Here is a 24,365-nt window from a genome sequence, read left to right on the forward strand (position 1 = left end):
TTAAACAATCCAGTTCTCTGATTGGTCCTCTGGTCAGGTGTTTGGTTACCCTTTCCAGGTAAAAGAAACTTAACCCTTACCTTACCTATCTATTTATGACACTGCTGCTTCCCCTTCTTCCTGTCTTTAGAATTATGAAATTAACCTTTACACTCAAATTGCCTTCCACCCTCAGATTTGCTACCAGTTCTTCTCTGTTGGTCAGAATCAAGTGTAAAACAGCTGTCCTGGTTACTTTCTCCACTTTCTGAAACAAAAAGTTTCTCCCAGTACGTTCCAAGAACTTACTGGAAATTTTGTGTTTTTCTGTATTACTTTTTCAGCGGGTGTCTGGGTGATTAAAGACCCTGTTACTACCACGTCTTGTTTTTGGATATTTCTGTTGTTTGTCTTAGAAATGCCTCATCAGCCCTCTTTGCAATCTGGTGATCTGTAGTAGACCCATACCATGGTGTCACCCCTATTTTTTACCCCATTATGTGTACCCAGAAACCTTAACTGGTTTGCCTCTCACCTCCTTCTGGACATCAGAACAAGTGTATGTATTCTTGATGTATGATGCAGCACCTTCTCCCTTTCTTACCTTGCTTGTCCTCCCTGAACAAGCTATACCCCTCTTTATCAATATTCCAGTTATGAGATTTATTCCACCAGGTATCTGTAACACCAGTTAAGTCATAATTTAGTTGATGTACTAATACTTCTAATTCTTTCGGTTTGTTCCCTATACTCCTTGCATCTGTGTATAGACCTCTTAAGATGCTGAGCAGGTTACTCCACTAACATCCCTCTTGTTATTCCTATGACCCTATTGTAATTTTCCATGTCATCCCCAACATCTAGCCCTCTGGTTAAGGTCACCTTTTTGTGCTTACCTTTGGACTTTTGTCAGCTGCTCCCTTCGAACCTTGTTTCAGACCTAAATACATACCTGTGTTAGCTCTGATTGAGATAATGTGCTAAAAATATTATAGCTGCAGTTGCTTGAGGCGAGGCAGGGGATTGCCCTGAGTACGTGCCTAGTGTGTTGGCTGCATACATACTCGGGGGGCTAGTCCCTCGCACCACTGTTTTTAGCTTGCTAGTTTGATCACAACTAGCTTGGGCATGTCCCCTCAAGCTGGAATTTACAGTTTCCACCCCCAGTGTCAACATACTCTTTAAAATCCTGGAATGTGTAGGAATATAAAAGCACAAAAGCACTATTGTTTGTTTGTTTGTTTGTTTATTTATCTGCACTGGTGGAAAGCTGTTTCAGAGATTATTTAACTTTTTAGTTTTTTTAATACTTGTATTGACTTTTCTAATGTAGTGCTTCTGACATGCAAGTGCTTATAAAGTATTTGATAATAATTGTTCAAATAAACAAAAAGAAAGCTTATTACATAATTCAGGAGCCTGCAGCAGCTTCTAAAGCTCTTCTATTTCATTTCCCTCAGTATCATTACCTAAAGGTGATTATATTTAGACGTCCATTTGTGGAAAAATTGAATGATGAATGCCAACAAAATTGAAATTTCAGAGTGATGCTCCTTGGCTTGTCGCTACAGTCAATTCTTTGATTTGATCTAGTTTTCCCAACTTTTATTTTACAGCTAATAGAAAACATTTTCAGCTTTGTTCATCAAAATTTCAACATAATAAAGTCAGGGGGAAGGGAGGGAAGTTAGCAAAGAGGTTGACTGAGCATTAATCCTTAGTATCGTATGTGAGTTTGAAATGACTTTGTAACATCCTTTTAAACATGCATGGTTGATGTAGTTAAAACTTGAACATCAATATATTAATTTTACTGCAACTTTCTTTAATACTGCAGAGAACTCAAGCTAATGAGTAATGTAATAGACGATGAGGTATGTAAACAATGTGCAATGATACAAGGTGGGGTCATAACATAAAATCTGTAATGAACTGAACACATTTATTAAAGAAGTAGATATTGAAAATAAAGAAGAAAGTAAACAAGATTATTTTATTAATAATTGTCTTAAGTCCACTTTCTTGAGCGTCACCAAGTACCAGATATTTTTTTCATAATATCTTTGGTTTAAGAAATAGAGTTGGTGATTAGCAGTTGCTGATTCATTGTATATACCTAGTCAAGTCATATAACTTCTCTTTTCCTGTGGTATCCCATCTGTAAAATAGAACTAATAAAAAAAACCATTTCACGGGAGGATTAGGCCCAGATTTTAAAGTTATTTAGACATTGCTCCATTAGCATTTCTAGGACCAAGTAACTTAGGAGCCTAAGTCTTATTTTCAGAAGTGACTAAGGGCATGTCTACACTGTAGTGTAAGCCCAGGATTCAGAATCAGGCTCAAGCCTAACCCTACTTCTGTCTACACACAAATCATGCTAACCCAGGGTCCCAGGACCCAATGGGCGTGGAGGGTCCAAGCCTGAGTCAGGTTGGAATCCAGGGTTCAAGTCCGATTGCTTTGCAGTGTAGATGCAGCCCCACTGGACTTGTGCTCTGAGAGTCTGCCAAAAGTATTCCAATTCTTCTTCGAGTGATTGCTCATATCCATTCCACTTAGGTGTGCGCGCGTCGCGTGCAGGTTCGTCGGAAGACTTTTTACCCTAGCAACACTCAGCGGGTCGACTGGGCACCCCCTGGAGTGGCGCCGCTATGGCACCGGATATATACCCCCAGCCGACCTGGCCACCCTTCAGTTCCTTCTTACCGCCCGTGTCGGTTGTTGGAACAGTGGAGTGCGGCTTAGCCGACCTCCACCTTCCCTAGCTACTCATAGTTTCTCGTTGTTGTCATATACATAGTTGTTGTTCTTGTAGAAATATATATTTAGATAGATTTAGTTGTAAGTTCTTAAATTAATAGTATAGTTAGTTATTACTAGTTAGCGGGGTTTGGGGAGTAGCCCCCTTCCCCGCACCTGGTGCCGGAGCTCATGCCCGGCTCACCGGGTTTCAAACCGTGCTCAGCCTGCCACAGGCCGATGTCAACAGGAGACCCACACGACTCCTGATTGAAGTGCCTCGGGGAATCGCGCTTAACTGCTAAGTGCTCGATTTGCAAGGCTTTCAAGCCGCGAACTAAAAAGGAGCGGGACATCAGACTAAAACAGCTCCTCATGGAGGCGGCCTTGACACCGCCACCTTTGGCACCAAGCGCCGGTCAATTGGTGAGCAGAGGCACCCCCACGGCACCGGATCGCACCAGTATGCCTAAAGACTCTCGGCACCGGCCGCCACCGGCACCGAAGTTGACTCCACGTTGCTCCCTCTCCCCGAGGTCGAAGAAGGCTAAGTCTCCTGCTGCTTTGGCAACGCCCATGCCGCAACCACAGAGTGCGCCTAGATCGGACCGCCCGGCGCCGATACCCGCCGCGGCACCAACGAAATCGGCACCGCTGATTCCGGTCCCGTGAGGGCCGTTGAGTCCAGCGCCTGATAGCTCCCCGGTGAGTACCGCGGTAGAGCTCACCATGCCATCCATGCCAGAGGCGTTTTCGGCAGCGAGAGACTTAATCACCCTCACGGATACGGCACTGCCCCTACCCCCGGCACCGCCGGTGCGGGTAATCCAATCTCTGGGCAAGCCGACCCTGACTAGACCACCATCTGTCGGCTCAGCAGACCAGCACCGCTCAAGATCGCGGTCCTCCAGGCGCTCCCGGTCAAGACAACGCTCCCGCACTCGACACTGCTCGTAGTCCCGGCACCATTCCTCTACACAGCAACGGTCAGACTCACAGCACCGGTCGGACTCATGCTCTCCACCTCACTATTCGCGGCACCACTCTAGTTCCCGGCACCGACCCAGGCACCGTACGTCTCGGAGCCACTCACGCTACAGGGACTCGAGATCCCGGTCGACCTCCCGGCACCGGTCTGGTCGCAGGTCCCGGTCTCGATCACGGTACCGTTCTGAATACCGGCGAGGTCTGTCAGAACTTTAGCTCAAGGTTTCTCTGCTCCTCCATGGCCATCCAGGCAGACGTCGGTGTCTTCCCACGCGGACAGTTACTACGACCAAGACCGTGATATGGAGGTGTCAACCGGGGTCTTCCAGGACATCCGGTCTCAGGACACGGGACCTCAACAGTGGTCCTTTTGGACACCCTGCGCGTACCATCAGGCCCAAGGTGCTCCTTTGGCCCAGACCCGCTCTGCTCCCTCAGAGCATCGGGCGCCAGAGGCCACCATTAGCTGTCCCCCTCCAGCTGGGACAGAGGAGCAGATGATCCATCTGCCAGGCTCCCCGGTACCGCTAGAGCAAGAACCGACCCATAAGCAAGAGGCCATTCAGGACCCTCTAATCTCCGGAGTGTCATCCTCTTCTTCTCCAGATGAGGTGATGGCAGGGACCTCGTCATCAGGTCCCCCGCCGATAGACCTCAGAGCCCATCAGGACCTCCTTAGGAGGGTGGCACTCAACATCAACCTCCCAGTAGAGGAAGTCCTGGAGGTCGAGGACCCCGTCGTGAGCATTCTGTCGGTGGATGCCCCCACTAGGGTGGCTCTGCCTTTCATTAAGACCATCCAGGCCACTGCTGACACCTTATGGCAGTCCCCAGCCTCCATTCCCCCTACGGCAAAGGGAGTCAAGAGGATATACATGGTACCCTCTCGGGGGTACGAACACCTATATATCCACCCTTCTCATTATTTGTCCTATCGGTCAACGAAAGGGAACACCATGGCCAACAGGCACCAGCCCCCAAATCTAAGGAGGCTAGGCGGATGGACCTACCGGGCCACAAGCTGTATTCGGCAGTTGCCCTGCAGCTCTGGGTGGCCAATCAGCAGGCTCTCCTGAGCCGTTATAGCTACAACACCTGGGTGGAGGTGGGTAGATTCACAGAACTACTACCCTTGGACTCACGCCAAGAATTTGCCGCATTCCTTGAAGAAGGGAAGAAGGTGGCTAGAACCTCCCTCCAAGCTTCTCTCAATGCGGCCGACTCGGCAGCCAGAACTCTAGCCTCAGGTATCACCATGAGGCGTATCTCCTGGCTCCAGGTCTCCAACCTTCCACCCGAGCTCCAATAAACCATCCAGGACTTACCTTTTGATGGCAAGGGTCTGTTCTCTGAGAAGACCAACCCAGGTTACAAAGTTTAAAAGACAGCAGGGTCATCATGCGCATGTTGGGCATGCATACCCCCGTGACCCAACGCAGATCCTTCCGGCCTCAACCCCACCACCTGTACTTTGTGCCCCGGCACAGACAAGACTTCAGCAGAAGGCGCGGGCAGGATGGCCGTAGATGCCAGTCCGGGCCCCAAGGGGGTCAAAACCACGGGCCCCCAAAAGCACCTCCGAGGCCTAAGTCTACCTTTTGAAGGTGCGCACGAGGATGGCGTATCAGTTTCAGGACAGGATCCTTCTCCTCCCTTCTCCAACCATCTCTCCTACTTCCTCCCGGCGTGGTCCCAAGTGACCTCAGATATCTGGGTTCTACGCACAGTGAAACAAGGATACTACCTCCAATTTGTTTCATCCCCGCCTTCCCACCCCCCAACCCAGTCCCTCTTCAGGGACCCCTCTCACAAGCAAGTCCTCTTACAAGAGGTGCAGTCTCTCCTCACCGCAGGAGCAATAGAGGAGGTACCACCAGACGAGAAGGGAAAAGGGTTTTACTCCCGCTACTTTCTGATCCCCAAGTCTAAGGGAGGCCTCAGGACTATCCTAGACCTGCGAGGCCTCAACAAGTTTATGGTCAAGTTGAAGTTCCGCATGGTTTCCCTGGGGACTATTATCCCGTCCTTGGATCCTGTTGACTGGTATGCTGCCCTCGACATGAAGGATGCATGCTTCCACATCACCATCTTCCCTCCGCACAGGAGGTATCTTCGCTTTGTGGCCAATCACCAGCACTTCCAATTTACTGTCCTCCCCTTTGGCTTCTCCACGGCCCCAACAGTGTTTACGAAGTGCATGGCCATCGTCGCTGCCTACCTCTGCCGGCAGCAGATACATGTATTCCCGTATCTGGACAATTGGCTCATCAAAGGAACTTCGCAGACTCAGGTCCGACAGCACGTGGACATAATCACGGACCTATTCTCCCGGTTGGGGCTGCTCCTCAATGCGGAAAAGTCCACTCTGGTCCCCACACAAAGGGACTTCATAGGGGCAACCCTGGACTCCCTCTCGAGCCAGGGCTACCTCCTCAGCCACGTTCCAGATGATTGCGACGATCATTCGAGGTCTGCAGACCTCCCAACCACCACTTGGCTCGCACACGTGTCTTGGCCTACTAGGCCACATGGCCACATGTACTTATGTGACCAATATATGCCAGGCTCCGCCTCCGGCCCCTTCAAACGTGGCTCAATTCGGTCTACCGTCCGGGCAGGGACCCAATAGACATTCTGGTGACAGTTCCCCGAGCACCTTACGCTCCTCGACTGGTGGCTAACTCCCTCCCTGGTGTGTGCAGGGCTACCGTTCCATCCACCACAGCCCTCACTGTCCCTGACGACAGATGCATCATCTCTCGGTTGGGGGGCTCACCTAGGTTCACCTTTCATACCCGGGCCTTTGGTCATCGCAGGAGCTTGACGGCTCCACGATAAAACATCAAGAGCTGAGGCAGTCGCCTCGCATGCCAGGCAATTCCAGCCACCATCTTCACGGTGGTTGGTGTCTCAGTGTTTACAGACAAACACAGCGGCCATTGTATTATATCACATAACCAGGAGGGACTCACTTTCCCCTGTGTCAAGAGACCATTCCAACTCTGGGACTTCTGCATAGCCACTCAATAGACCTGGGTAGCGTCCTTTCTTCCAGGGTTTCGAACACTCTGGCGGATCAGCTGTAGCAATCCTTCCTCTGTCACGAATGGTCGATAAGACCAGACGTTATTCATTCAATCTTCCAGAGGTGGGGGTTTCCCCTCCATAGACCTGTTTCGCCCTCTGCAGGAGACAGAATGCCAGCGTTCTGTTCCTTCCAGGTCTTCACGTACTCCCACATAACGGAATCCGCAATCTAGACGTGCCTGACATAGACATGCGAAGGTATAGGAGGTGGCCCTCATTGTGGGGAGCCGCACCATCCTCATTCTAGCAACTGCCATGCTCCACCGTTCCCTCTGGTTCACAAAGGTCCTAATAAAACTCCTCAGGGACAGAGCAAATCTATCCTGATTGCGCCAGCGTGGCCAGACAGCACTGGTACACCACCCTAGCTCGACCTGTCGCGTGGCCAGCCAAGTTACCACTGCCACCCTTCCAGACCTCATAACGCAGGACCACGGCAGTCTTCGTCACCAGGCCTGCAGGCCCGTTCACCTCACGGTCATGGCTTTCTGCATGGCCGAAACATCGGAGTTATGCTGTTCCGCTCTGGTACAGCATATTTCCTTAGTAGCAGAAAGCATTCCACATCGGCATCCCCACATACTGGCAAGGGAATGTTTCTCCGCTGGGTGTACATGCAGAATATTACTCCTTCCTGAGGTCTCGATCTCCGTTGTTCTGACTACCTCTGGTCCTCTTAAGCAACAGGCCTGGCGATATTTTTCTCTGAGGTTCACTTGGCGCTATCTCCACATTCCACTGGAGAAAGTGCCACCTCGTGTTTCCACCCCTTATAAGTTACTAGTTTCTTAAGGCCTGGAGCTCCTCTACCCCCCAGTACACCACCGTGCCCCACCTGGGACCTAGCTTAGTCCTAAGTAGACTTATGCATCCGCCATTTGAGCCATTGGTGACTTGCTCGCCTCCATGCTACCCTGTCGTGGAAGAAACGGTCTTCCTAGTGCCAATACATCGGGCCAGAAGGGTCTCGAACTTTGAGCACTTATGGGACCCAACGTTATACTGTCTTTCACAAGGACAAAGTACTTAGTAGCGACCTCATCCGGCTGTCCTCCTAGGGTATGTCCGGCCTTCCATACCAACCAGGACATCTTCCTCCCAGTCTTCTTCGAAGCCCCTCTTCTTGATGGGCAGCAGTTACACTCCTAGATGTCTGTAGGGCACTCGCTTTTTATATCGAGCGGCAAAGCCCTTCGGAAATCCACCCAGCTGTTCGTGGCAGTTCCGCGCGTGAAGGTTCTAGGTCTCCTCCCGAGGATCTCTCTTTGTAACGGCGTGTATACGCACATGCTGATGACTGGTCATGTCCTTCATTCGGCACATTCTCAGCGCATTCTACCAGAGCTCAGGCTTCATTCAGCTCTTTCCTGGCTCACGTGCCTTCACGAAGATATGCCGCACCAGCGACTGGTCATCGTCCACACCTTTGCTTTGCACTATGCTCTGGATCCAACAGTCAGAGATGATGCAGCCTTTGGCGCAGCGGTTTGCAGTGCTGCCACATCTCATCCACACCCTTCCACCTAGGTAAGGTTGGGAATCACCTAACTGGAATGGATATGAGCAATCACTCGAAGAAGAAAAGACGGTTACTCACCTTTGTAACTGTTGTTCTTCGAGATGTGTTGCTCATATCCATTCCAAACCCACCCTCCTTCCCCACTGTCGGAGTAGCTGGCAAGAAGGAACTGATGGGTGGCTGGGTCGGCTGGGGTATATATCCAGTGCCATAGCGGCGCCACTCCAGGGGGCACCCAGCCGACCCGCTGAGTGTTGCTAGGGTAAAAAGTCTTCCAATGAACGTGCACGCGGCGTGCATACACCTAACTGGAATGGTTATGAGCAACATATCTCGAAGAATAACAGTTACAAAGGTGAGTAACCGTCTTTTCTCATAGGCTGATTTTCTTTTTCCTCTAGAAAGTCAAGTTTGGTGGACAGCCAAGTTTCCCTCCACTGCATGACGAACAAAAGGCTAGAGTGGCCACATTTTGGGAGGGCACTAGGAAGTCTGGGATAGGGCTGGCTGGACTTGGGCTGCACAGTGCAGTGTAGGCACTGGAGTCCCAGCTTGGTACCCAGGATTCAACAGTTCCTAACCTGGGTTTACAGATGAGTATAGACACTCAAATCCTAGGTTAACAAACCCAAGGTCTGCTAACTTGAGTTCTCTTAGCCCTGGGCTTACATTGCAGTGTAGACATACCCTTAGGCTCTTAAGTGAATTAGGCCTTGAAATGCTGAGTGGAACAATGCCTAATTACTTTTACAAATCTGGGCCTTAGTTAATTAATATTTGTAAAGCAGCTTGATGGTCTCAGATGAAATACATTATAAAAGGTGCAACACAGGATAGAACAATTTATTTTATTTTTTTTAATCATTTGTCATGGGGCTTTTTAAAATAAAATAATTGATTTAAATCAAGTTGAGACTTTTTAAAACTAATTTGAAAATGTATGGTATTGCAACTTCAGTTTTAAATCTGAAGTAAACTAGTTTTCCTAAAATGTCACTACTGGGTAGACGTTACTTGAATTTTACAAAACTGCCATAAGGAACCAAAAAAAATTGAAATTAAGGCCCTGATCCTGCAAACACTTAAGCAGGGATATAACTTTTCTCATATGAATAGTCCCATTGTTTTCAGTGGGAGTATTCATGTGCTTAAACTTAAACATATACATAAGTGTTTTCAGCATCAGGACTAAAATTGTATTTTTATTAAAAACTGCTCTGTAGTATAAAATCTGTTATTTGAAAACAAAATTGCTTCAGTGTTAACAATTAAGTTATTTAAACTTTCAATACATTAAGAAAGTCGTTGCAAATATTTTTTATACACGCAAGACAATTTTTTTTAAAACAGGAGCCTAAAGTTAGATGCCTTAGCCCACCTTTAGGCACTGAAGGATGGGATTTTTAAAAGCACCTAAGTGATATAGAAGCACAGGTCCCATTCAGTCTGCAAACCCTGATGGAGAAGTATAGCCTGGTCAAAGCATTTCAGCTTTCTTGACTTCTGGAAGTGCATTTATCAGAAGGTGCTGTTGGTTGCAAATATAGCACTGGCTACTTACCAATTTTGTGTTTGAGTTCACCTTGTTCTGACAATCAGGCTATTAATAAAGCCCTGCACATGGTGTCTATGTGTTTGGTTTTTGTTTGTTTCAGTTTCTCCGGAAGGGAGAGTGCACGGTACTGCCACAGATCCCCCAGCACAGTGGTGCTGCTACAGCTCCCCACAACCCCAGAGTGCTGGGGGAGAGAGCGCGCAGTGGTGTCACTGCAGCCTCCCTCCCACCGGGAGGGACAGCGTGCGGCACCACCACAGCCCCAGTAAGGTGGGTGTTGTGGACCCAGCCCCTGGAGCCCAGCGGCACTGTCGAAGTGGGGCCAGGGGAGCAGAGTGTGGGTGGGGCCACGCCTGGCATTTTTGGGGAGGCTCAGCCTCCCCCAGCCTCTCCTACCCACCACCCATGGCCTCCACCCCTAGCACTGACAGCACAGTCATCCCCGGTGAAGAAAACCAAGTCGGCACCAATTGCACCAACCAAACAGATGCGGCATTGGTCAGCACCAGTGCTGGCACCGACGAGAGCAGACTCCGCGGCACTGACAGTACCAACATCAGCAGCGACAGTCTCTGCTGCACCAGAGAGACTTGATGATATCATCAGCACCACACTCCCAATACGTGGTACCAAGGGCTCCCCCATGGGCTATAGAGGAGATCCCAGCAGCTCTCATGAAACGGCACACTTGTCTAGTGAAGATGATGATGAGGTGCAGGAACAAGGCACTTTCTCACCGTAGCATTCCTCACCGAAAGAACACCGATCATCTTGCAGCCATGTGGGGCCAAGTTATCTTTACAACCAGATGGCTCAACCACGGTGCAGACCGCCATGAATTTACCTGCCAATGGCCTTCCCCATGCAATGGGCACATTGGGAACCCTGGGCAACTTACCAAGGTCCACACTCCAGGACACCCATGGCTCATAGAGGCAAACTATGGTCTAACCCAGCATCTCCCACTCTGCAGCCCAGGGAAGCTCAGGACATTAGGAATGACACAGAAATGGACACAGACTGGGAGGCTACATCTCCTGCACACAATTCTTCCTCCTCCCCAGATGAGGTGATTATGCCACCACGGCCTACTTCACTGGATGATTTCAAACAGTTTCAATAACTCTATAAGCCAGGATCTAAGCCAGATGAACTAGCACAAGCTGGTACAAATATTACAACCATCATCTACTTCCAATATTGCTCTCCCCATCAATGATGCCATCTTGGAACCAGCAGAGACAGTCTTGCAGACACCAGCCTCAATCCCACCAATGTGCAAAAGGGAGGACAGAAAGTATTATGTCCCTGCAAAAGGGTAAGACTTCCTCTTTGCACATCCGCCCCCCAACTCCTTGGTAGTTGATGCCGTGAACCAACGCGGCAAACAAACCCAGTTTAAGTCAATACCACAGGATGAAGAACACAAGAGACTTGATCTGTTCAGCTGCAAAGTTTATTCTTCAGGCACCTTACAATTCTGCCTTTTTGGCAAAATATGATTACAGTAGCTATAGGAAACGTAGCTCTTTCACAGAAGAGCTTCCTGAGGAGAAACAGACAATTTCAGGCCATCATCAATGACGGTCAACTCATAGCTAAAACAACCCTCCAAGCATCTGAAGACATCGCAGCCACAGCAGCCAGAACCACAGCCATAGCCATAGTGATGCGCCGGGCATCCCGGCTTCAGGCCTTGGACATCCCTAGAGAACTGCAAACAAAGGTAGCAGATCTACCCTTTGATCAAGAAAAGCTTTTCTTGAAGAAAACTGATGAAGTGCTCCACTCAATGAAGGATTTTCAGGCAACCCTGTGTACCCTAGGGATTTATACCCCACCTGCAAAGCGAAGAAGATACCAGCCTTACTAGAGACCCAGAGACCACTTAAAGAACAGAGAACACCTCAATCCCAAGCACCGACTTCCCAATTGACTCCTCCTAAACCACAATTTTGAAGATTTGGTCGAGGGTTTGAACAATCTTCTTCACCAAGCAGTGCCTATGCCCAATCCGTTTCCGTGTTTTGGTCATTGCCTTCACCTTTTCTATCACATCTGGGCCTCGATAACATCGGACCAATGGGTTTTAGAAATAATATGTTCAGGATATACCATTCCCTTCACCTCCTGACCACCTAGCCACCTGCCCTCCCCTCCCTGTCCCTCTTCAGGGACCCTTCTCATGAGCACTTGTTATGAAAAGAAGTCAGTTTTCTTCTACACCTAGGTGCCGTGGAACAAGTGCCTTCACAATACAGGGGGAAGGGATTTTACTCCCCTTATTTCTTGACCCAGAAGAAGAATGGGGGATGGAGACCTATCTTAGACCTCAGGAAGCTTAACAAGTTCGTACACTCCCAAAAGTTCAGAATGTTCACACTGGGCATGATTCTTCCAGCTCTGCAACAGGGGGCCTTGACCTCCAAGATGTTTATTTACATATCACCATTTATCCCACTCTCAGAAAATACCTGCGATTCACAGTAGGACACGAACACTTTCAGTACAAAGTACTACCATTCAGCCTATCTACTGCTCCAAAAGTTTTCTCCAAAACCCTAGCAATAGTTGTGGCACATGTACGCAAACAGGGAATAATAATCTTCCCTTACCTGGACAATTGCCTTATCAAAGGACCAACTCAACAAGAAACAATGGACACAGTCCAAACCAACAATGGACACAGAAATCCATTCTAATCCCAGTCCAACAACTGGACTTTATTGGAACACATCTAGATGCCACAGAAGCCAAGGAGTCCCTACCCCTGACCAGATTCACAATCCTAACAAACTTTATCTTAAAAGATACAAGTCAGCCCCTAAATACCGACTCGTACTATCCTACAACTTCCAGGACACATGGCAGCCACGATGTTCGTGGTGTGACACACAGGACTACACTCTCCTCTGCCATGAGATCTACAAAAAAACATCACAATGGTTAGGTCATTGGTGTGCTGAGAGGAGGGATAGCTCAGCGGTTTGAGCATTGGCCTGTTAAACCCAGGGTTGTGAGTTCAATCCTTGAGGGGGCCATTTGGGAATTGGTCCTGCTTTGAGCAGGGGGTTGGACTAGATGATCTCCTGAGGTCCCTTCCAACCCTAATAATCTATGATTCTATGATATGTACAGCCTACAGAGCTGGCTGAGCATGGTAAACATACCCAGCAAGCACCGCCTGCACAGATGATTCACAGTACCACTCCATGTCCTGGACTCTCTGCACTGATGGACAAAACCAGAAAATGTTTGCATGGGCATCCTGTTCCAACAGAAACCTCCATCAATAGCAATCACCGCAGATGCTTCACTGATAGCCTGGGGTGCCCATATGCATCAGCACATGATTCAAGGCAGATGGTCTCATGTGGAGACTCTGTTACACATCAATCTACTAGAGCTATGCGTGGGCTGCAATGCTTGCAGACACTTCTGACCTTATATAAAGAACAAATCCATTCACATCATGACCAACAACATTGCATGCTTGTTTTACATCAGTCGCCAAGGAGGCACCCATTCACACTCGCTATGCACTGAAGCCATGAAACTATGGAATTGGTGCAAACACCACAACATAGACATTTCAGCCTCCTACCTGCCCAGCTGTCAAATTGTGATGGCGGACATGCTCAGCAGGTATTTCTTTCTAGACCACGAATGGGAGATGAACGGAAGAGTTTTGCTATCCATTTTCCACCAGTGGGGCATTCTCCTCATCAACTTGTTCACATCTACAAAGAACCGCAGATGCGCAAAGTTCTACTTGAGAGCAGGACTGGGACTGGGGGATACCTTTCTCATCAAATGGGATGCACAGCTCATATACACATCCCCACCCATTCCACTGATATCACATGTGATACACAAGATATGAACAGACAGAGCCAAGTTTATCCTCGTAGTCCCGACTTGGCCCAGACAAGCATGGTACCCGTACCTGACATGCATGGTGATATGCACCCTGCAAGCTCTCCCTCATCGTCCGGATCTGCTGTCTTAGCATAACCGTCACACTCTTCACCCGAATCTGGAATACTCCACCTACAAGCTTGGCCCCTGTATGGTTCCATTATGATGAACTAGCGTGCTCAGAACAAGTTAAACACATCTTACAAAACAGCAGGAAGGTGACCACATGTAATACTTCCTTCAAAAATGGAAGAGATTCTCCTCCTCCTGGTGTCAAGAAAAACACTTGATGGCCTCCACAGCACCGCTACCATTAGTGCTGGAATACTTGCTGGAGCTGAAATACCTGGGTTTAGCAATGAGCTCGATCAAAGTCCATCTTGCAGCCATTACTGCATTCCATCATGTGATTGACGGGACCTCGATCTTTGCACATCCAACTACGAAATGCTTCCTTATGGGATCTCCAGTACATTTACCCAGAAGTTCGCCAACCTATCCCGGCCTGGGACCTCAATCTGGTGTAGAAATGCCTCACCCAGACCACCATTCAAATTGTTAGCCACCTGCTCCCTGCTGAATTTATCCATAAAAGTGGCTTTTCTGATCGCTATTACTTCCGCCAGACAGGTGAGTGAGATGGGGCGTTCGTGGCCGATCCTCCTTATACAATATTCTTCAAAGACAAGGTCACACTATGTCCATACCCAAAATTCCTACCGAAAGTAACATCAGCCTTTTATATGAATCAACCAATCCATCTTCCTACGTTCTATCCTAAGCCTCACAGTACTCCAACAGAAACCATCTTGCATACATTGGATGATAGGCGTGTGCTAGCATTTAACTTAAAAGGGCCAAACCTTTCTGGAAATCTCCTAGAATTTTCATTTCTACTTCGAGCGTTCGAAAGGCTGCGCAGTATCCACAGAGATTGTCTAAATCAGGGGTCTCAAACACGTGGCCCGCTGGCAGCCTGCAGAGCTCTTCCCTGTGGCCCGCTAAGCTCCTGAGCCCCCCCACAGTTACTTCCTGTTACCGCCAAACTTCCCTCACCCTTGCCCCTCCCCGAGTTATTTTATGTGGCAGCTAAGCTCCCTGCACGCTGCTCCCCAGTGTTTGGGCCTGGGTCTCTCCCCCGGCCCTGCCTGCCGCCCCCATGCACCTCCTCCAAGTGTCCCCCAGGCTCACTTGCTGCCCCCTCACCACCCGGAGCCTGCAGCTCACACTGGCTCCGCTCCGCTCTGCCAGCTTCCGGCATCACCTGCTGCCACAGGGTCCTAGTGCCCCCCTCCACTAAGGCCAGGGAAGGGTGCCCTTCCCTGCGCTTCTGCCCTAGTCCTAAGCCTCTCCAATGCCCCAAGCCTCTCCAATGCCCCAAATCCCTCATCCCCAGCCCCACAGCCCTCACCCCTGCACCCCCTCCTATCTCCAAACTCCATCCCAGAGCCTGCAACCCAGACCTCCTTCACCATCCAAACTCCCTCCCAGAGCTTTAAGCAGGTGGGGGGCGGAGTTTGGGGGGCAGGTTCTGGGCACCACTAACATTTCTACAAACTGGGCACCCCCGGAAGAGGCAGAGCAGGGGTGGAGTGGTGGTGAGCCCAGTGCAGTGGGGGGCTTTACTGTGTGTATATATTTTATTAAAACCGCTTGGAGGAGGAGGTGGAGAAGAGACAGGGTAGGGGCAGGGCCTCATGGAAGGGGTGGAGTGGGGCAGGGCCAGGGGCAGCGAGGGGGGGTGTCAGTGATGCGCCCCTCGGGCCAATACACTAGTCCTCATGTGGCCCTCATGGTCATTTGAGTTTGAGACCTCTGGTTTAAATGGATGTCCACATGTATTCAACAGTGTTACCATACATTAGAGCGCATTCTACACAATCTGTTTCAACCTCAATAGTGTTTCTACACAATGTTCCAATACTAGAGATTTGTAAGGCAGCCACCTGGGCCTCCGTCCACACATTTACTGAGTACTATGCAATCACTCATGACTCCAGGGCTGATGCCATATTGAGTCTAACTGTACTCACCTCCATGACTCAAACAAACTCAAAGTCCCTCCTGCCTTCTGAGGGACACTGCTCTACAATCACCTGAAGTGGAGCACCCACAAGGACAGTACTCAAAGAAGAGAAAATTACTCACTCTGTGCAGTACCTGAGGTTCTTGAAGATGTGTGTCCCTGTGGGTGCTCCACTACCTGCCTGCCTCTTCTCTACTTCAGAGTTCGCAGTGGGGACTCTGCAGTAGAGAAGGAACTGAAGGTCTTGGGTCGTGCTTGCTCCAGTCGCAGCACCAACGGCAGTATGAGACACTTACTGTGCACCCAGGCCCCATGCGAACACTGTGACTATAAATCTCCGCTCAACAGCACTGTGATGCATTGATACCTGAAGTGGAGCAACCACAGGGACACGCATTTTGAAGAATCTCAGTTACTGCACAAGGTGAGTAACCTTCTCTTATTTCATTCAATATCCTTGAGTCCCAATATAGCATTCTTAAGTTACATTTTTCTTCTCCATTCATTTTCCAATATCTCCAGTTTCAGGAACTTGGCAGTCATGGAGAACATGTGGGGTTTTTTTATTTGATCTTACTTGAAAAGCAAGTTTTCCCAAGTCTAATCCTGTCCTAATTAAAATGCAAGAGAAATAGAAACTCATTTTTCTGAAAGCCAGAGTAAATCTGAGTCTGATTATTACAGCCCAAGTTGGAGAAAAGACATTTTTGTTACTTCCAGAATTGGCACTTCACATTTTGTTATTTCATCTCTTCTTTTAAATGCATCTGTTGAAAGAAGTGTTTCAGCTAATAAAGAATATTTGAGCACTTCGCTTCTAACACTTTAAAAGTGAAAAGATGACAGAGATCACAAAGCAAGAGACTGCAAATCACTTGAATCATATTTTGAGCAGAGTATTATGGTAACCTATAAATAACTAATTGCATAAAATTGCTTTAGTAGTTTCTAGATGGCAGCTTTAATTAACAGTACCAGAGACATTTAGAAGTTTAGAAATGGATGGCATGTAATTTGCCCTTTTACCAACCATAAAATGGTAATTAACCAATTTGATTCACTTCTTCCTATTAAAAGTTTTATGAGAATAGCAAGTTCCTTCTAAATTCAGTCTCTCTTCAACAGAAGGTAGCACACTTTCTTTTATCAGTCCTCTCCAGTACTTCAAGATGTTTTCATGTACAAATTCTTCAGAAGTATAGAAATTTTTATTCAAAGTAACTTGCTTATTTGCAAAGTTCTAAAATGTGCAAAAAGTATAAAGTAGAAGTTCTGGAAGGGTGTACCATATTGTTCTCACCACCATTACATTTTCTAGTTCTTGTCCAGCAGAAATAATGTATTTACCAAAATAACAATATATGTAGAGTAGCTAGCTAGAGAGTGAAAGAAACAAGAAAATGGCTTCAGAGTGGAACTAATTTCCTGCATTGAATTTTTGCTATTAAATGGGGAAAATGTGGATTAAATGAATGTTAGCTTGATTCCCCAGAGGCTGCAAAGCCTCATTCTTAGAACTGTATGCACGAAAATTCATATGCATAATATTTACATGCAGTTTCCACAGTTGAAAACACATCTGTGGTAATTGTGCTTTGCATATGACAAATTAAGTGTCTAATCAGTCATTTATATTTGTAATTAATGTATTTATGTGCAAAACAAAGTACCTGGACAAGGTAGATAGATATCTTCTGTTATAAATATTTAAGTTATTAAAGGCAACCTTATTCTTTGTAGGAAAACTTTTTAAAACTATACCATCTGTAGCTTCTATATTGTTCAATAGTAGCAGGAAATCCATATTTATTTTCATTTCACATGACTGATTAAACAGATATTTATTTTAGGTCAAATTTGGCACTCAGATGCTTGTGCCTGAATCCACTGGAAGTGAAAGTCAACAAGAGTTACTCGTGTGTGTTCACTTGCAAAAAATGGTCCTAAATATGGTTGATTAAACAATTGCTCTTATTTCTTTTTTCACTAAAAGCTAACATTTCAATAAAGTTAGGCACGTTGCTTATGAAAGTAGACCTGAAGATTGAACACATTCAAGACATAGGAACAAATCCTTAACCAGGTTTTACTTGCTCCCTACTCGGGCAGACTTCTACCAACTTCACTGGGAATTTGTCTGAGTAAGAACCTCAGGACACCTCCTCTAAACTAAAATTATTATTCTTGTTATCCAATTGAGTCTTAAAGACACAGGGCCTGATTCCTGTATCACTTAAGCTGTGATAACTGAGAATAACTCCATTGACGACAATGGGATTACACTAGTGTAATAATGGTCTGAGGGGAGAGTCAGATCCAATATTGCTTTGATATTTCTGGTAGGCAATTTGACTATTTCTATAAACTATTTCTATAATCTTTCCTCTCCTTTAATCCTCTTCCTCTTTCTTTTCTTGTGTTGTATTCTTTCTGTCATCCATGTAACTCTCTTCCACTCCCTCTTTCCTTTCCAAGGACAGTCCCACAAAGTCCAAATGAGAATACCGTGAACAGATTAAGGATATTTGAAGCAAATTTAAATGAATGATGGGATGACAATATTTTATTCATAAATCTTAGAGTTGCTACAGACACAACATTTTGGAATATACAGCTGTTATGTGAAAAAGGGAAATACATAGCATATTATCTCAGTCTTTTGAAATCAACTATATGAAAATGTTATATTTATTTAGTGCCTGTGGCATTTATGTGCTTTACACACGTTAGAAGACATGTTCCCTTCCTAGAAGAGCTTACAATCTAAGAAAGTCCTAAGCAGTTATTAAGAGACAGCTGTCTTCTAAGAATGTGTAAAAGTCAAATTCACAATGGCCATCAAGAGCCTATAGGTTAAGCAGAGACTTACAAAAGTCCTTGAATCTTCTCTTCCATTCTGCCTACAAAGGCTGTTGTTTCCCGGAATGACTGAAGCCCCACTGTGAGCAAATGTATTAGGGAGATGATTGCTATGGTTGCCCCCTTTCCCAGCTACACATGCAAAAAAACCCAAATTTTACACATAAGCACTTAGGCCTTGATTCAGAAAAAGCTTGAATCAGCTAAGATTGTCCTCTCACTCTGTCTCCACCCTGGCATGAGCCCTGCATTGCAACTTGTGAGGTCACCAGTGTGGGGCCACCTACAGCAGCCAAATGCAGTCCCTGTGTTCAAGGAATTCTTTCAGCCATTTGGAAGGTGTTTACAACCCCTGGTGCAGCTGCAGCTTCATAGGGAGAGCAGAGCAGATGTATGTCTTCCACAGACCTGAGGGTTATACAGATAAAATTTTACTTTTGCTACAAAATGAAATGCCTGAAATTAGCTTTTTTCGCTCTGAACTTGGATATGGGAAAGATTTCTGTCTGCAGTTAGAGCATTTTAACACATCAGTTCCTTCTCTCACTTCCTCTCTGAACAACAGTTAATGGTACTTGGTCCTGTGTTGCATCACATGCTATCTCACAAAAGGGTTAGAGGTAAGTTTTTGTAGTGCAGATAAATGAAATGTCATGCAAAAGACAACTACTGGAGTTTCTAGTGAATCTAGTATCTAATAATGAATGCACTGGAAATAATTAGATATTTATCTTTATTTTCCTGTTTCCTATTTTTCCATTATCTATTGCATCTCGTCAATGGATGTAGTATCTGCCCGGTGTTTATCAACAAGAAATAAAAGAAAATTGATCTATCATATCAGCATCTGGGCAGGATTTGGCTTAAGTCGAAGTAGCTTAGGTCAACTTATCGTGGTGTCTACACTGCGCTGTGTCGACAAGAGGTGCTCTCCCACAACTTACCTTACTCTTATTGGGGGATTTGTGTGTTGTGCAGTTTTGACCTTGATAAAGGTATTGTGACCTTGAACAATATTGCCCATGTTTTGAATACAAAGACACTTTCCTCTAATATTCAGTACTCACATTATTTTTTCCATATCCACATTACTACCTAGGTCTTGGACTAGATCTTCCACTGGTATAAATTGGTGTACCTACACTGAAGTCCACATCTGTGCATCAGTTCACACCAGCTGAGGATCTGGCACATTGACTTTAACAAATATACCCAAAATTGCTGTCCTCTACTTATGCCTTCTATTTCCCATGTTACTGTGTTCTAGGATGATGATGCAGTATATTCCAAATCCATTTCTAAAGACTTCCTAAGCCAGCTGATTTATCTTCGAGGGATAAAATATAGAAATTCATCTGTTAAGATACTGTATCATCATTAAAGAGTGTGCAGTGTGCTAATTGGAGAGATTACCAATGGAGTAACTTTTTCAGCAGTGTTAGGAATTCACATAGTATGAGTGAAGTATTGGAGACATTATTCAGATCTATGCTGCATCCACTCACTCCATGCAGACAGAGACTGCATTTCTATTGACAACTGTAGATGAGAGTGTATTCGCAGCATTAAGGTTTCTGTGGTTTTCTTATTCAGCTTATATTTGAAATTCACTCTCAGTTACACAGTTGACAAACTCTATTCTTTCACTGATGCATAATTTTGGACTGTGATCTAATGGATACCACCTAGCCAATACAACCATCTGTTCACATAGAAAAATAGGACAAAACTGAAAATGCACCTGTCCAACTGCTAGATACTGGCATTGCATTATCCATGGCATGGAGCCTGCCCAGAGCTGTCCAACCCAGATGAGCTAATAATCCAGCATATCCCTCTATCATGTTATAAAGCTGTTCAATTCCTCCTGCAAAGGTCAGAGTCCAAGACACTTGAACATCCAGAAATAAGATCAAGGGTTCCTTCCACCTGACTATTAGCAGGGGACAGATATTGAAAATCTCACTTACAACTGATGGCTCTGAAATGGAGCATAGATAAGGGCTGAAAAAAACTTCCTGCATGCAGAATCATCCATAAGGGCATGTAAATGTAAAAATGTCTGCATAGGATACTCCTTGTGCCCTCTTGATAGCCCAAGTTCTAGCCCTGGTGGCAGTAACAGTACAGTATGTATTTTTAAAGTAAAAAGAACATGGGAGCCTCATGGAAAGGGATTGAGTGAGAGATCTCCTTGGTAGATGCAGGGGTCAGAGAAACTACTATCCCCACCCTTCACCAGCAGTCCCATCTCACTTCTGGAAAAAAGCAAAAACCACACACATACACAGCACAGCCTCCTTGTGATAGTCCCAAGTCCTCTAAACTAGGGTTTTATGTGATTTTTATTGGTTAGGTATCCCTACTCCACTTTCCCTCTCTCCAGGCAGATGCCCCTTATGACAACAGTCAAAGTATGTGACCTGCAAAGTGTGGGAGCAGATGGGGATAACTTCATTTATATGAGATTTCCTACCCCAAAGCTGTTCTACTGGTCCTTATTATGGAGTGGGCTCAAAACAATTATCCATTTCCTCTCCATACCCAGCTAATCTAGCTTCAGAATTGGGTGAGCTGTTGCAAAGCTAGTTTATGGAGGAGCAAATACCAATGCAAACCCTCCCAACACAGAATTATGGGTCAGAATTTGGTTCTCAGTGAATTTTGGTTGAAAAACCCAAGCAAAAAATGTTATCACTTTGTTACCAAAGATAGAAACTTACCAGTGCATAATTTTTTGTTTGTTTGTTTGCATCTGTATTCCCTTGGGAATGATATGTGGAGAAAGGGCTCTCAAATTTGCATGTTAATTACTTTGTTATATAGTCATTAATACCCAGACTGGGAGGGGTAAGGGGGGAGAGCTGCAGCTCATTGTTACATATCAAAAGAGATTTTGCAATATACTTTGCATATCCTGCCTTTGTTTTTAATAGGTTGGAATGCACTCCCACAGGAAACACACTTCAATTTTGACCAGATTTCTTTCTTGTTTGAAAGAGGTTGTTAAAACTCAAAGCTATTTAGCTGGGGAAGCATGGCTCATGCTGTAGTGGCCTTTCCATTTTTTTCAATATCTTAAAAAAAAAAAACTAGGCTGCATAAGTTGTGTGTCAACATTCACCCTGATGCTTCATGGTAATGATACTATGATAATAGCAAGACCCAAATTACATGGATTGTTATAACTCAGATGGAAATATTCAGTCAAGTTGAGATTCACCCCAGTGCAAAGGGCTGTCACAGGATCTATACGCCACTTATGTCCTACTTCATCAGTGTTTTGAAGGCTTATGTGGGGCTAAGTGGTGCACCAGGGTGAATTCATTCTCAGACAACCCTGGGGATTTGCCCTGATTACAGTCTTCGGTGGCCCAAAACTGAAGTCTCTGCATTCTTACACTAAAGTAAATTTTTGTTTAAAAGAACCAAATGTTCAGTTCTGCTTTGAAAAGTGGCTCTCTTATTATCTTCAGTGACTCCACAGCAAAGGTGGTCAGGTGGCTGGTAAAAACATGCTTTAACTACCAGCATCTGAATATCCTTCTTGTGCATTTTCATTTAAAAAAAAAGCTTATGAAGGCTAAAGTCTTCCCTCGTTGGCACCATGTACAACCCTCTTGTCTTCAATGTATGCCCTCAGTCCTGATCCACATCAGTATGCTCCATAGCCTAGTGGCTCAAGCATTCTCAAGGAGAGTTGAACTGCTGGCCTGCTACATCCCAAGTGAGTATGCTAACCACTGAGCTAAAGTTAAAAGGGAGAGCCACCTTCCCTGCTGTGTGGTATTAGGTGGTCTCTGAGCACACCTACTGGATTGGACCCCACGTGGGAATTAGGCAGAGAAACACCTGTCTTCCCCCAGTTCATGTATCACTAGCAGAGACCAGCATCTCCTTGCAGCCCAGACTCTCCGCCTAAGTTTTCAGGGTAAAATTTCCATAGGTGCCTATGTTTCTTCCTCTGAGCATGTGCACTACTGCCTTCCTCTAGGTGCCCAGATGCCTCTGTTCCCCTGCCCTCCCTAAGCTCCAGAGTGAATCACAAACTGGAGTAAGAAAGGCATTTGGCTGTCTAAATCGCATGCAGCGCCTGACCTGTTAGGCGTGCTCAGAGGCCACCTACCAGATTGGATCGCATTAAAAATCCAGCTGCAGAAGGTGGTTGCCCACTTTATAATTTTTAACCTAGTGGCTAGAGCACTTTCTTGGGCTGTGGGAAATCTAGGTTCAGTTTCTTCCTCTTCTCCCCCCCGCCCCCATCAGAGGAGGAGAAAGAATTTGAACAGGGGTCGTCCACCTCTTGGATGGGGGGCTTTAATCCTTGAAATTAGGATATTTTGTTATTGGGCTCCCTCAGTCTCTCTTGTTGAAGTTGTTCCACTGTGGCTAAATAATGAAAGCTCAATTGGAGCAGAGAGACTGGACCCAAGTCTCCCACCTCCCTATATTGCTGGCCTATAGAGTCTCTCTCTCTCTCTCTCTCTCTGGCCCAATGACACACAAAGTATTTATTCACAATGGAACAGTCATTGGGCCAGAGAGAGAGAGGGGTGGGATGCCCCAGGTCCAGTTCCCCTGCGCCAATCACTCTTTCTTTATTTAATCCACATTAGAAGAGCTTCAGCAGGAGAGACTGAGGAGCTCCACATCAGAATATACCATAGCTCAGTGGTTAGAGCACCTAGAGAGTGGGAGACCCCTATTTAAATCCTTTCTCTCTTTGGGGAGGAGGCAGCACCTGGGGCTCCCAAATGAATGATCTAAGCATTGGGCTAAATGCATCAGCTCCTGCTGCCACTGTTTTGTGTGGAGCGAGGCAGGCACCTAAGGCATTTCTTATAGGAATGTGTTAGGTGCCTACGGCTGCCTGACTCCAGGTGGCGGATTTCTGTTCATGAATCACCAGCAGACCTATGCGTCTCCCTGAATCCCAGATTTAGGTACACTCCTCTTATCAGCATCTCCCGTGGATTGCTTAGGCAACTCTGAGTCTAATACGCTGGCCTTTAAGGATAGCTTTCTTAGGTGCCAGTTTCTTCCCATTCAGTGTAAGAGAGCCTAGACACCTAACTCATCTGTGTAGATTGCAATGTTCTTCCTGTGATTGTTTTTAAGCACCTAAAAGTTAGGTGCTGTGACGCTCAGCAATGCAACACCTAAGTTCCTTAGTGGATCCCACCCAAACAGCCTTGAGTCACGCTAAATTCAGAGGACAAAATTATGAGGCATGTAAGCCACTGTCTGACTCGTGTTCAAATCTTCAGACTTTCCTTCCCATGTAGCATGAAATAAGTTCATTTTTAAAAACGTCTTGAATGTGTATAATAGATGCTATAAAGTTATGGTAAGGTTAAAAGTAAGACAAATTGTTTAAACAAAATATTGAGATTTTCAGGAGAAAGGGATTTCCCAAATCAGATAAGATGAGAAGTGATATGATTAGAAGTGCTTTGTGTGAGTTTTAACATTTTCAGTCAAAAAACAGCTTATATTTCTTGCTGTTTTGGAAACCCTGAGACATCACCATTGAAGAAAGGATGGTTGTGTGAAAAATGTGATGGATTAGGACTGAGTACATCTGGGCTCAATTCCCAGCTCTGCCACAGAGCTCTCTATGATCTTGTGAAAGAATCTCTATGCCTCAGTCCCCCATCTGTTAAATGGGGCTAATAATGCTGCTTTTCTCTCAT

At 46.1% G+C, this 24,365-nt stretch overlaps 1 protein-coding gene across 9 annotated transcripts in view; it reads left to right on the plus strand.

The window, feature by feature from the left end:
• The window catches only part of TENM1 (teneurin transmembrane protein 1), a 1,495,391-nt gene that overhangs the window by 1,405,319 nt on the left and 65,707 nt on the right, over nt 1-24,365 (plus strand). The window lies entirely within an intron of this gene.

The sequence above is a fragment of the Chelonoidis abingdonii genome, chromosome 8 (assembly GCF_003597395.2).
Source record: "Chelonoidis abingdonii isolate Lonesome George chromosome 8, CheloAbing_2.0, whole genome shotgun sequence".
Lineage (NCBI taxonomy): Eukaryota > Metazoa > Chordata > Testudines > Testudinidae > Chelonoidis > Chelonoidis abingdonii.